The following is an 11,690-nucleotide window of genomic DNA, read 5'->3' as shown; positions in this document are numbered from 1 at the left end:
CAGTCAAGCAGGATTTCAGTAAAAGGATCAGACACTGAAGCAGAGAATTCTCTCATGCTAACGTGGCGCTCAAAAGCCCAACACAATTACTCCTGTACATCCGCGGTGCCATGTTTCATCCCGTGAATTATCACTATAGTGACATGCATTAAAAGTGACAGCCTCGTTTCTAATGAAAAAGAGAAATTGTTACATTTTGCTCCAGTTCCTACCAGAGTTTATGACTGCACACAGGTCTCGTTCTTTTGGGCTTTATGTTATCTTTTAGGTTTATGTATTTGGGGAGGCTTGTTGCTGTTGTCCTTCCCTCTCCAAATAGAGTTTGTATCATTGTTGAGTTAGAGTTCTGGAGATTGAGGTAAAACAGATCAGAGTACCACCACACAATAATTAGAATGAAATTAACACAATATAGTCCCTATAAAAAAAATTGTACAGCTGTATATTCACTTGTTTGACATATCAGTGAAAGAAATGCATCTTAATAGCTGCCTATTGCTTTAACTTCCGGAACTATTCTCGACCACGTACACCCTGCTTCTCCATTTAACAGAAGATGTGGTGACAGATTTACAGGAGATAGTAAAACCCACAAACCTGCAAACAAATCTCAGATTAACTTTTTGGGACAGACATCTCCACGTGTTGATTGACTATTGCCCTTGTGCCGAGGGCTGCCTTTTTGCTTTCCCTGGCCAAGCAAAGTGAAAGGAATAGCACCAATTACTGCGGCTGCCTTTTCACTGAGTTGTGACCTATCATGGGTAATAGACTATTATGATGATAAATGAACCCATCTCGGCAGCGCTTGCCTGAGTACACACTTCAGCACTTTCTCCCAGTGAGGAGCGGGGGCCATTACCACTCGCCTTCAGATTGACAAGGCCGACAGAGCGCAGAGTGCCCAAGAGAATATGCATGGGTGGGTGCCAATGATTGTTTTACCCATATGAATGTATTTATTTACTGTGTGTGTGTTTGTGTGGCTTCATTGGTGGGCTGGCCCCCCTGTACGAGGTAGTCTTCACTGGGGACCTATAGACTAGAGACTTAGAGAGCGCCACCTATAGGATTCTAACAGAGCTCTGAGTAGACACTGTTATACTGTGCTCCTCTGTCCCACTTGACAGTAGAGAGGAGGATATTCAGCCACTCCTAGCCTGTCCCAGACTGCAGCTCCAGACTGCATACTGTGGCTAACACACCGTGCTCGTGCCTCTATTCCCTCTATTTCCTCCACACTGCAGGGGCAGAGGCTGCAGGGCACAAACGGCCCCATTTCCAGGCTCTGCCACTTAAATGTCTGATGAACTGCAACAAGGAGGCCTCCAAAGCTGACTGCTCATTCAGATACTGGAGCTTTTTTCATTAGTGGATAATCTTTTGTTTGTTTGTTTTAAAGAAGCCCCCATGATTCAAATTATTGTATTTGCTAGAGGTTTTTTAGAACTCTATTATAAATGTATGGGTTGCTTAGAAACAAGATGTTGTGTGCTTGCTTGTACAGTACTTGCCAATTATTTGAATGATACTCTGTTTTAGTAAATTGCTTAGTTCTTCTGATCTACATCTATCCCAAATACTCTAGAAAAAAAATGACGGAAATGTTTCCATAAAGCACAGCAACACAAACACACGGTATTGGTTACAGATGGACGAACAAGCGGGGAAATTCTTTTAACTTTTGAGGCAGCCAATAGTCTCTTCCCCAGATCTTTTCACTTTGGACCGCCTCATTGGGGCCAGTTAAAGTGTTCCCCAGATGTCCGTGTTTCCAAGCCCTAGTTTTGGACCTCAACCATCACCCACTATGCACAAACAAAACAGGATCTCATATTGGAGGCAGTCAGAGGATCTCTTTGTGGCCGGTGGGAAAACACACATTGATGCCTCCTGGATATTAATGTCAACAGAGCCAGGGCTCGTAATGGGGGAGCAGATGTGAGGATCTATGGGTTCCCGGGGTCACGGTTCGACTCTTGTTTTAAGAAGCCCAGCGGATGGTTGGATGGTCTGTTGTTCATTTCCTGAAAGATGGGCCCTGATCACCCCCTCCTCTCTTTTTCTCTCTCCCGCTCTCTCTCTCCATCTTTGTCTGGGCATATTTGGTGTAGGATGGCTGGCCACCGGCTCTCTGTCTCTGTTCTAACACGGCCTCCCCTGTGATGTATAAAAGTGGATCCGAACTCCAAAGTCCTCTCTTCACAGTGCTCTCTTTATTTGTCCTGTAACTCAATGTGTCCTCATATAGCAAAATTCACTTTTTTTATGGTTGTTCAGAATCAGCCACTGTGCTCCAGTAGGATTGTGAGATATACGATTGTGTCCGAGGAGCTCTTGTTATGTATCCCAGACAAAGAGATCCTACTGCGACATGGATGGTTTATTGATTTGAGTGTCCTGATGTGTGTTTCTGATGCTATTTACAAGAGGATTAGATATTTTTCATGAGTGGTGTGCTGACGCATGCTGTTGCTCCTAAACAAAGGGTTTGATTTCCCCTGCTCCTCCCAACCACAATGCACTTCACCTTCATAGACCAGCCCCTTTGTTCCATGGAGGGTGAAGTGTTCTCAGTGTGAATTGGATTTATGTGAGTAAAGAATTTGTCATGACATTATATTAGGACCTGCAGTCTGTACACGACTCACGTTAGCCCTTTTTTATAGAAACAAATAAGGCTTTAGCTCAACCCTTCTCCAGAACCCCATGCTTAGGGACAATAGTAACATTTTATATCTATGTTGGTTGTCTGCCCAGCTATGCATTAATTATATCCTAAATGGATAGACATCGGCGATGCCAAAACAAATGGTTTGACAACACAAATTAATAGATCTCATGTCGTGCTTTGGTGCTGTAGAAGTGAGTTCTGGGTCTGGTGTATGTAGCTCACTGCTGTGGCTGGTCTTCTAGCCAGGGTGATGATGGTACTTGTAAGGCCTTCAGTTTTCCCTGACCACATGATCTGACAAGGAACAACTCTGGGCCCTAGTTATATCCTAGACAGGTCTCTTGGTCAGGGAAAACTCAGGGCCCCTCTGATAAGTGCTGAGTGGGAAGTGGTTTGCCCTCCAGGTACAGTCTAGTCTGGGGTTCTCCCAGGTCAGATAACGGCAGGGCCTTTCATTCAACATAGCAAAGCCCTGAGAGCTCCCTGTTTTAGCCTCAGCAGGGGGCCAGGAGAGGAAAGAAGAGCAGCTCAATAACACCAAGATAAGAGGGCTCCTTTCTAGCAGGAAAAACACAACACACACATCTCTGCTTTGTTTGGAGAGCTGGAGCCAGAGGAGAGAAGAAGAAACGGAAAGAAAGAAAAACAAAGATACACAAATACAAAAGAGGTTAGGCTGTCCTAGATCTGAGAATGTGTGCTCAACTGTACAGACAAGACGCCCTACATTTTAGGAATGCAGTCATCATTGGAACAAAAACACACTTGTGGCTGTGGCAAACTAGGCATCCTAATCTTCAAGAGCACAGTGCCTGTAACTGTTTCCATCTTTAAGGATCTTTGTTTAAAAGCTGATTGTAATGCATCTGGCTAGTACAGCCTCGTCAGTATTACTGCCAGGCATGGGGAGTGTGTGCCACTATAAAACCTGTCCCTTAATGATCATTACACATGGCTCGTAATGTCACTGAAGAGGAGTGGAGATTTGTTGGTGGTGTTGGGCCATTTCACACTTCACTGGGTTTTAAAGGGGACTCTAGATCATTTTAGCTAAGTATTATATCCCAGCTAAGTACTAATTCAATAACTCATAACCCTCACTATGCATATAGGTCTAATCTCAGTCCTTGTCGTTACATGCTATTAAACTGTAAAAGTGCATTTGATGGTGGTAAGACTTGTTCTATGCATTGCAAGTTATCATATACAGTCGCTAGTGAAAGTCTGCACACCCCTTGCACTGTCTTCACATTTTCCTGCTTAAAATTACATCTAAAAAGGGAATCAATTGGATTTTCCCTACCTACAGTTGAAGTCGGAAGTATACATACACCTTAGCCAAATACATTTAAACTCAGTTTTTCACAATTCCTGACATTTAATCCTAGTAGAAATTCCCTGTCTTAGGTCAGTTAGGATCACCACTTTATTTTAAGAATGTGAAATGTCAGAATAATAGTAGAGAGAATTATTTATTTCAGTTTTTATTTCTTTCATCACATTCCCAGTGGGTCAGAAGTTTACATACACTCAATTAGTATTTGGTAGCAATGCCTTTAAATTATTTAACTTGGGTCAACCGTTTCAGGTAGCCTTCCACAAGCTTCCCACAATAAGTTGGGTGAATTTTGGCCCATTCCTCCTGACAGAGCTGGTGTAACTGAGTCAGGTTTGTAGGCCTCCTTGCTCGCACACTCTTTTTCAGTTCTGCCCACAAATGTTCTATAGGATTGAGGTCAGGGCTTTGTGATGGCCACTCCAATACATTTACTATGTTGTCCTTAAGCCATTTTGCCACAACTTTGGAAGTATGCATTGTCCATTTGGAAGACCCATTTGGGACCAAGCTTTAACTTCCTGACTGATGTCTTGAGATGTTGCTTCAATATATCCACATAATTGTCTTTCCTCATGATGCCATCTATTTTGTGAAGTGCACCAGTCCCTCCTGCAGCAAAGCATCCCCACTACATGATGCTGCCACACCCGTGCTTCACGGTTGGGATGGTGTTCTTCGGCTTGCAAGCCTTCCCCTTTTTCCTCCAAACATAACGATGGTCATTATGGCCAAACAGTTCTATTTTTGTTTCATCAGACCAGAGGACATTTCTCCAAAAAGTACAATCTTTGTCCCCATGTGCAGTTGCAAACCATAGTCTGGCTTTTTTATGGCGGTTTTGGAGCAGTGGCTTCTTCCTTGCTGAGCGGCCTTTCAGGTTATGTCGATATAGGACTTGTTTTACTGTGGATATACAGTGGGGAGAACAAGTATTTGATACACTGCCGATTTTGCAGGTTTTCCTACTTACAAAGCATGTAGAGGTCTGTCATTTTTTATCATAGGTACACTTCAACTGTGAGAGACAGAATCTAAAACAAAAATCCAGAAAATCTCATTGTATGATTTTTAAGTAATTAATTTGCATTTTATTGCATGACATAAGTATTTGATCACCTACCAACGAGTAAGAATTCCGGCTCTCACAGACCTGTTAGTTTTTCTTTAAGAAGCCCTCCTGTTCTCCACTCATTACCTGTATTAACTGCACCTGTTTGAACTCGTTATCTGTATAAAAGACACCTGTCCACACACTCAATCAAAGAGACTCCAACCTCTCCACAATGGCCAAGACCAGAGAGCTGTGTAAGGACATCAGGGATACAATTATAGACCTGCACAAGGCTGGGATGGGCTACAGGACAATAGGCAAGCAGCTTGGTGAGAAGGTAACAACTGTTGGCGCAATTATTAGAAAATTGAAGAAGTTCAAGATGACGGTCAATCACCCTCGGTCTGGGGCTCCATGCAAGATCTCACCTCGTGGGGCATCAATGATCATGAGGAAGGTGAGGATTCAGCCCAGAACTACACGGCAGGACCTGGTCAATGACCTGAAGAGAGCTGGGACCACAGTCTCAAAGAAAACCATTAGTAACACACTATGCCATCATGGATTAAAATCCTGCAGCGCACGCAAGGTCCCCCTGTTCATGCCAGCGCATGTCCAGGCCCGTCTGAAGTTTCCAATGACCATCTGGATGATCCAGAGGAGGAATGGGAGAAGGTAATGTGGTCTGATGAGACAAAAATAGAGCTTTTTGGTCTAAACTCCACTCGCCGTGTTTGGAGGAAGAAGAAGGATGAGTACAACCCCAAGAACACCATCCCAACCGTGAAGCATGGAGGTGGAAACATCATTCTTTGGGGATGCTTTTCTGCAAAGGGGACAGGACGACTGCACCGTATTGAGGGGAGGATGGATGGGGCCATGTATCGCAAGATCTTGGCCAACAACCTCCTTCCCTCAGTAAGAGCATTGAAGATGGGTTGACAGTTGAAGTGTACCTATGATAAAAAGTACAGACCTCTACATGCTTTGTAAGTAGGAAAACCTGCAAAATCGGCAGTGTATCAAATACTTGTTCTCCCCACTGTAGATACTTTTGTACCTGTTTCCTTCAGCATCTTCACAAGGTCCTTTGCTGTTGTTCTGGGATTGTTTTGCACTTTTCGCACCAAAGTACGTTCATCTCTAGGAGACAGAACGCGTCTCCTTCCTGACCGGTATGACGGCTGCGTGGTCCCATGGTGTTTATACTTGCGTACTATTGTTTGTACAGATGAACGTGGTACCTTCAGGCATTTGGAAATTGCTCCCAAGGATGAACCTGAATTGTGGAGGTCTACAATTTGTTTTCTGAGGTCTTGGCTGATTTCTTTTGATTTTCCCATGATGTCAAGCAAAGAGGCACTGTGTTTGAAGATAGGCCTTGAAATACATCCACAGGTACACCTCCAATTGACTCAAATTATGTCAATTAGCCTATCAGAAGCTTCTAAAGCCATGACATCATTTTCTGGAATTTTCCAAGCTGTTTAAAGGCACAGTCAACTTAGTGTATGTAAACTTCTGACCCACTGGAATTGTGATACAGTGAATTATAAGTGAAATATTCAGTCTGTAAACAATTGTTTCGAAAAATGACTTGTGTCATGCACAAAGTTGCCAAAACTATAGTTTGTTAACAAGAAATGTGTGGAGTGGTTGAAAAACGAGTTTTAATGACTCCAACCTAAGTGTATATAAACCTCCAACTTCAACTGTATGTACACAACCTACTCCCCATTTTGTAAGTGAAAGAAAAATTATAGAACATTTTCCAAGTTAATAAAAAATAAAGATGTATTGATTGCATATGTCTTCACACCCCAGAGTTAATACTTGGTGGAAGCACCTTTGGCAGCCATTACAGCTGTGAATTATTTTGAATAACATTCTACAAACCTTGCACAACTCTTAGGGCCTATAGAAAGTCTACACCCCCTTGAACTTTTTTCACATTTTTCACATTTTCCTACAGATGTACAAAACCTACTTCACATGTTCAAAGTGAAAGAAAGTTATAGAACTGAAATATCATAATTGGATAAGTCTCCACTCACTTAATGGAAGTACCTTTGGCAGCCATTACAGCTGTGAATCATTTGGAATAAGATTCTACAAACTTTGCACAACTCTTACGACAACATACAGTATATCCATTGTTTTTGTCAAAATTGCTCAAGCTCATTCAATTTGGTTGGGAATCATTGATGGACAGCGATATTCAAACCCTTTCTCTGATTTTCAAGCAAATTTATGTCAGGACTGAGACTGGACCATTCAGGAACACTCAACAACTTTGGAAAGCCGTTCTGGTGTGTCTTTGGCATTACATTTTGTGTAATTGTCTAGCTGAAAAATACAACTCTATCCAAGGATTACGTTTTCAGAAGACTAAGGAGGGTTTTCCTCTAACTTTTTACCTGGGGTTTGCTCCTTTCATATTTATTTTGATCCTGACAAACTCTCCAGTCCCTGCCAATGAGAAGCATAGCCATAAAATGATGCTGCCACCACAACACTGGAAAATAGAAAGAGTTTTACTGTGTGTTGTATTGTATTGGATTTGATCCAAACCTGTAGTTTTTAATTTCGGCCAAAAAGTTAATTTATTTGCCGTGTTGTCTTGCAGTATTACTTAACAGCCTTGTTGCAAACAGAATGGATGATTTGGAGTGGATTTTTTAACACAGGTTTTTTTATTTTCCCTTTGTCATGCAGGGCAGTAATATGGAGTGAATGCAATGTAGTTGATCCCTTTGTATTTCAAGAATTGTTGTGGCAGCATGATGTTATGGGTATGCTTGTCATTGGCAAGGACTGGGGAGTTTGTCAGGATCAAAATAAATATTAAAGTAGCAAAGTCCAGGTAAAAAGCTAGAGGAAAACCCGCCATAGTCATCTGAATACCTAACCATGGGATAGAGTTTTATTTTTCAACCGGACAATTACAGAAATGTGAATTCCAAAGACACCCCAGAATGGCTTGCCCAGCTGTGTTTTTTTTAGTTTTTTTTTTAGGGTAGATCAGCTTTAATATAGATTGTGGCTTCTATCAATGTAATTGTCTGCATAATTTCCAATCCCCAATATATATTTGTTTTATTATATATATATATATATATATATATATATATAAAACATATACAGTAACAGTCAAATGTTTGGACACACCTACTCATTCAAGGGTTTTTCTTTATTTTTACAATTTTTTACATTGTAGAATATTAGTGAAGACATCAACACTATGAAATAACACATATGGAATCATGTAGTAACCAAAACAGTGTTAAACAAATCAAAATATATTTTATATTTGAGATTCTTCAAATAGCCACCCTTTTCCAACAGTCTTGAAGGAGTTCCCACATATGCTGAGCACTTGTTGGCTGCTTTTCCTTCACTCACTCTGCGGTCCGACTCATCCCAAACCATCCCAATTGGGTTGAGGTCGGGGGATTGTGGAGGCCAGGTCATCTGATGCAGCACTCCATCACTCTCCTTCTTGGTCAAATAGCCCTTACACAGCCTGGAGGTGTGTTGGGTCATTGTCCTGTTGAACAACAAATGATAGTCCCACTAAGCCCAAACCAGATGGGGTGGTGTATCGCTGCAGAATGCTGTGGTAGCCATGATGGTTAAGTGTGTCTTGAATTCTAAATAAATCACAGACAGTGCCACCAGCAAAGCACCCCTACACCATAAAACCTCCTCCTCCATGCTTTACGGTGGGAACTACACATGCAGAGATCATCCGTGCACCCACACCGCGTCTCAGAAAGACATGGCTGTGGGAACCAAAAATCTCCAATTTGGACTCCATACCAAAGGACACATTTCCACCGGTTTAATGTCCATTGCTCGTGTTTCTTGGCCCAAGCAAGTCTCTTCTTCTTATTGGTGTCCTTTAGTAGTGGTTTCTTTGCAGCAATTCAACCATGAAGGCCTGATTCACACAGTCTCCTCTGAACAGTTGATGTTGAGATGTGTCTGTTACTTGAACTCTGTGAAGCATTTATTTGGGCTGCAATTTCTGAGGCTGGTAACTCTAATGAACTTCTCCTCTGCAGCAGAGGTAACGCTGGGTCTTCCATTCCTGTGGCGGTCCTCATGAGAGCCAGTTTCATCATAGAGCTTGATTGTTTTTGCGACTGCACTTGAAGAAACGTTTAAAGTTCTTGACATTTTCTGGATTGACTGTCCTTCATGTCTTAAAGTAATGATGGACTGTCATTTCTCTTTGCTTATTTGAGCTGTTCTTGCCATAATATGGACTTTTACCAAATAGGGCTATCTTCTGTATACCACCCCTACCTTGTCACAACACAACTGATTGGCTCAAACGCATTAAGAAGGAAAGAAATTCCACAAATTAACTTTTAACATGGCACACCTGTAAAATTGAAATGCATTCCAGGTGACTACCTCATGAAGCTGGTTGAGAGAATGCCAAGAGTGTGCAAAACTGTCATCAAGGCAAAGGGTGGCTACTTTGAAGAATCTCAAATATAAAATATATTTTGATTTGTTTAACACTTTTTTTGTTACTACATGATTCCATATGTGTTATTTCATAGTGTTGATGTCTTCACTATTATTATATAATGTAAAAAAACAGTAAAAATAAAGAAAAACCCTTGAATCAGTAGGTTTGTCCAAACTTTTGCCTGGTAGTGTATATATATTGTATATTTTTTATTTTATTTACCCCTAATCCTACCACCCCTCCCCTAATTGGAGTAAACTAATGGAGAACAACACTTCTACTTCCAGCTTATACATACTATATACATTTTAAGGACACCGTACATTTTACGTTAGTTATCTTTTGTTTGTTTTTAGTCCCATCCTTCAGCTACCCTCAACCCCTCCCATCTATCTCTGAACACCATCCAGATTTGATTTCAATTTTCCATATATTTTTCAACTGTGCTGTGATGTTTCACAAAAGTTCTGAACCTTTCTATTCTCATAGTTTCTACAGATTGTAATTAAAGATTAACATTTTTGTTAAGAGTATTATTATATTATTGATCGATTGACTATGACTTTTCAAATCACCCAGCAGTGCTATTTGCAGCATTGGCTCCAGGTCAATGTTGCAATTCTTCAGCCATTCCTGAACCTGCGACCAAAAACAACCTACATATGGACAGTACCAAAACAAATTACATAATGATTCTGTCTCTTCGCAGCAAAATCTGCAGAGCTGGGATGGTTGTATCCCCCATACTGTATATATAACATTCTATTGGTAGCAAGAATTTTGAATAATAATTTAAATTGAAAACTCTAAGTTTTGAATCCGGCGTCGTTTTATGTATCAGTTCCATGTGCCATGGAATTGGTACATTGAAAATCTCTTCCCAACTTTTTTGCAATCTGTATGGCACAGCTGTCAATTTTCTGGTCCTTAAATGAAATTAGTATACTATTTTATTTATCACAATGCAATCTGTATGGCACAGCTGTCAATGTTTCGGTCCTTAAATGAAACTGGTATACTTTTTTATTTACCACAATTTTCTTTAACCAATTTTGGTCTTTAATGCAGGGCCGACAGACAAGTTCCTTACTTTCTCCCCCTTCCACTTCCACTTGCCTCTTCCATTTTTGCGGTAATGCTGCAATTTGTTGGTTGTAATTTTGGATAGAGCAGACATTTCCATGTAATTTTTTTTTGCTGCATATGTGACATAACTCCACCAGTCCTATTTGTGATATAATTTACAAAGATTATACAATTTTTAAACATTCTTTCCAAATTAGTATATTTGAGTTTAACCATAATATTTTTTCTGGTGGATTAAACTGAAATTGCAACCAACTTTCTATGGCTTATTTAAAAAAGAGCGATATTTTGGAGATTATTTCATTTTCAAATAACCAAAAGTGAGAGGTTGTAATCTGAATAAAGGGAAAAATGACATTCTTGAACACGGGGTGAACAATCCTTACTGATCTGCTAGAGAACCAGTTTGGATTTAAGTATAGCTTTTGTATTACTGAAGCCTTTAGTGAGAGGTCTAATGCTTTAATATTTAATCATTTCTGTCCTCCGAATTCATATTCATTATATAAATAGGCCCGTTTAATTTTGTCTGGCTTGCCATTGCAAATAAAATGGAATATGTTTTGCTCATATAATTTAAAAAACAAGTCGTTAGGTGTAGGCAGGGCCATAAGCTAATAGGTAAACTGGGATATGACTAAAGAGTTAATCAGGGTGATTTTTCGACAAATAGACAGGTATTTTCCTTTCCATGGTAGCAAGATCTTATCTATTTTTGCTAACTTTCTATTAAAATGTATTGTAGTGAGATAATTTCCTACTTTTGGGATATGAATACCGAGTACGTCCACTTCACAATTTTTTCTTTATTTAAGTAGGCAAGTCAGTTAAGAACAAATTCTTATTTACAATGACGGCCTACACTGGCCAAACCCGGACAACGCTGGGCCAATTGTGCGCCGCCCTATGGTAAACTACACGGTAATGTAAAAGTTGTATTTTTTTGTGATCCAATATGTAATATAGTACACTTATCATAATTTGGTTGTAATCCAGAGAGGTTAGAAAATGATCTAGATCCTCTATGAGGCTGTGGAGGGATCCAAATGTGGATTCAAAA

General features: G+C 40.4%; 1 protein-coding gene across 1 annotated transcript in view; it reads left to right on the top strand.

Annotated features, from left to right (window-relative positions):
• Positions 1-11,690, top strand: part of lama2 (laminin, alpha 2) — a gene marked incomplete at its 5' end in the record, with an annotated part of 126,885 nt that overhangs the window by 20,145 nt on the left and 95,050 nt on the right. The gene's annotated exons all lie outside the window — the stretch shown is intronic.

This window comes from Coregonus lavaretus (genome assembly GCF_964263955.1).
Source record: "Coregonus lavaretus genome assembly, chromosome: 31".
Taxonomy (NCBI): domain Eukaryota; kingdom Metazoa; phylum Chordata; class Actinopteri; order Salmoniformes; family Salmonidae; genus Coregonus; species Coregonus lavaretus.
This window is presented reverse-complemented; position numbering and strand designations above follow the sequence as displayed.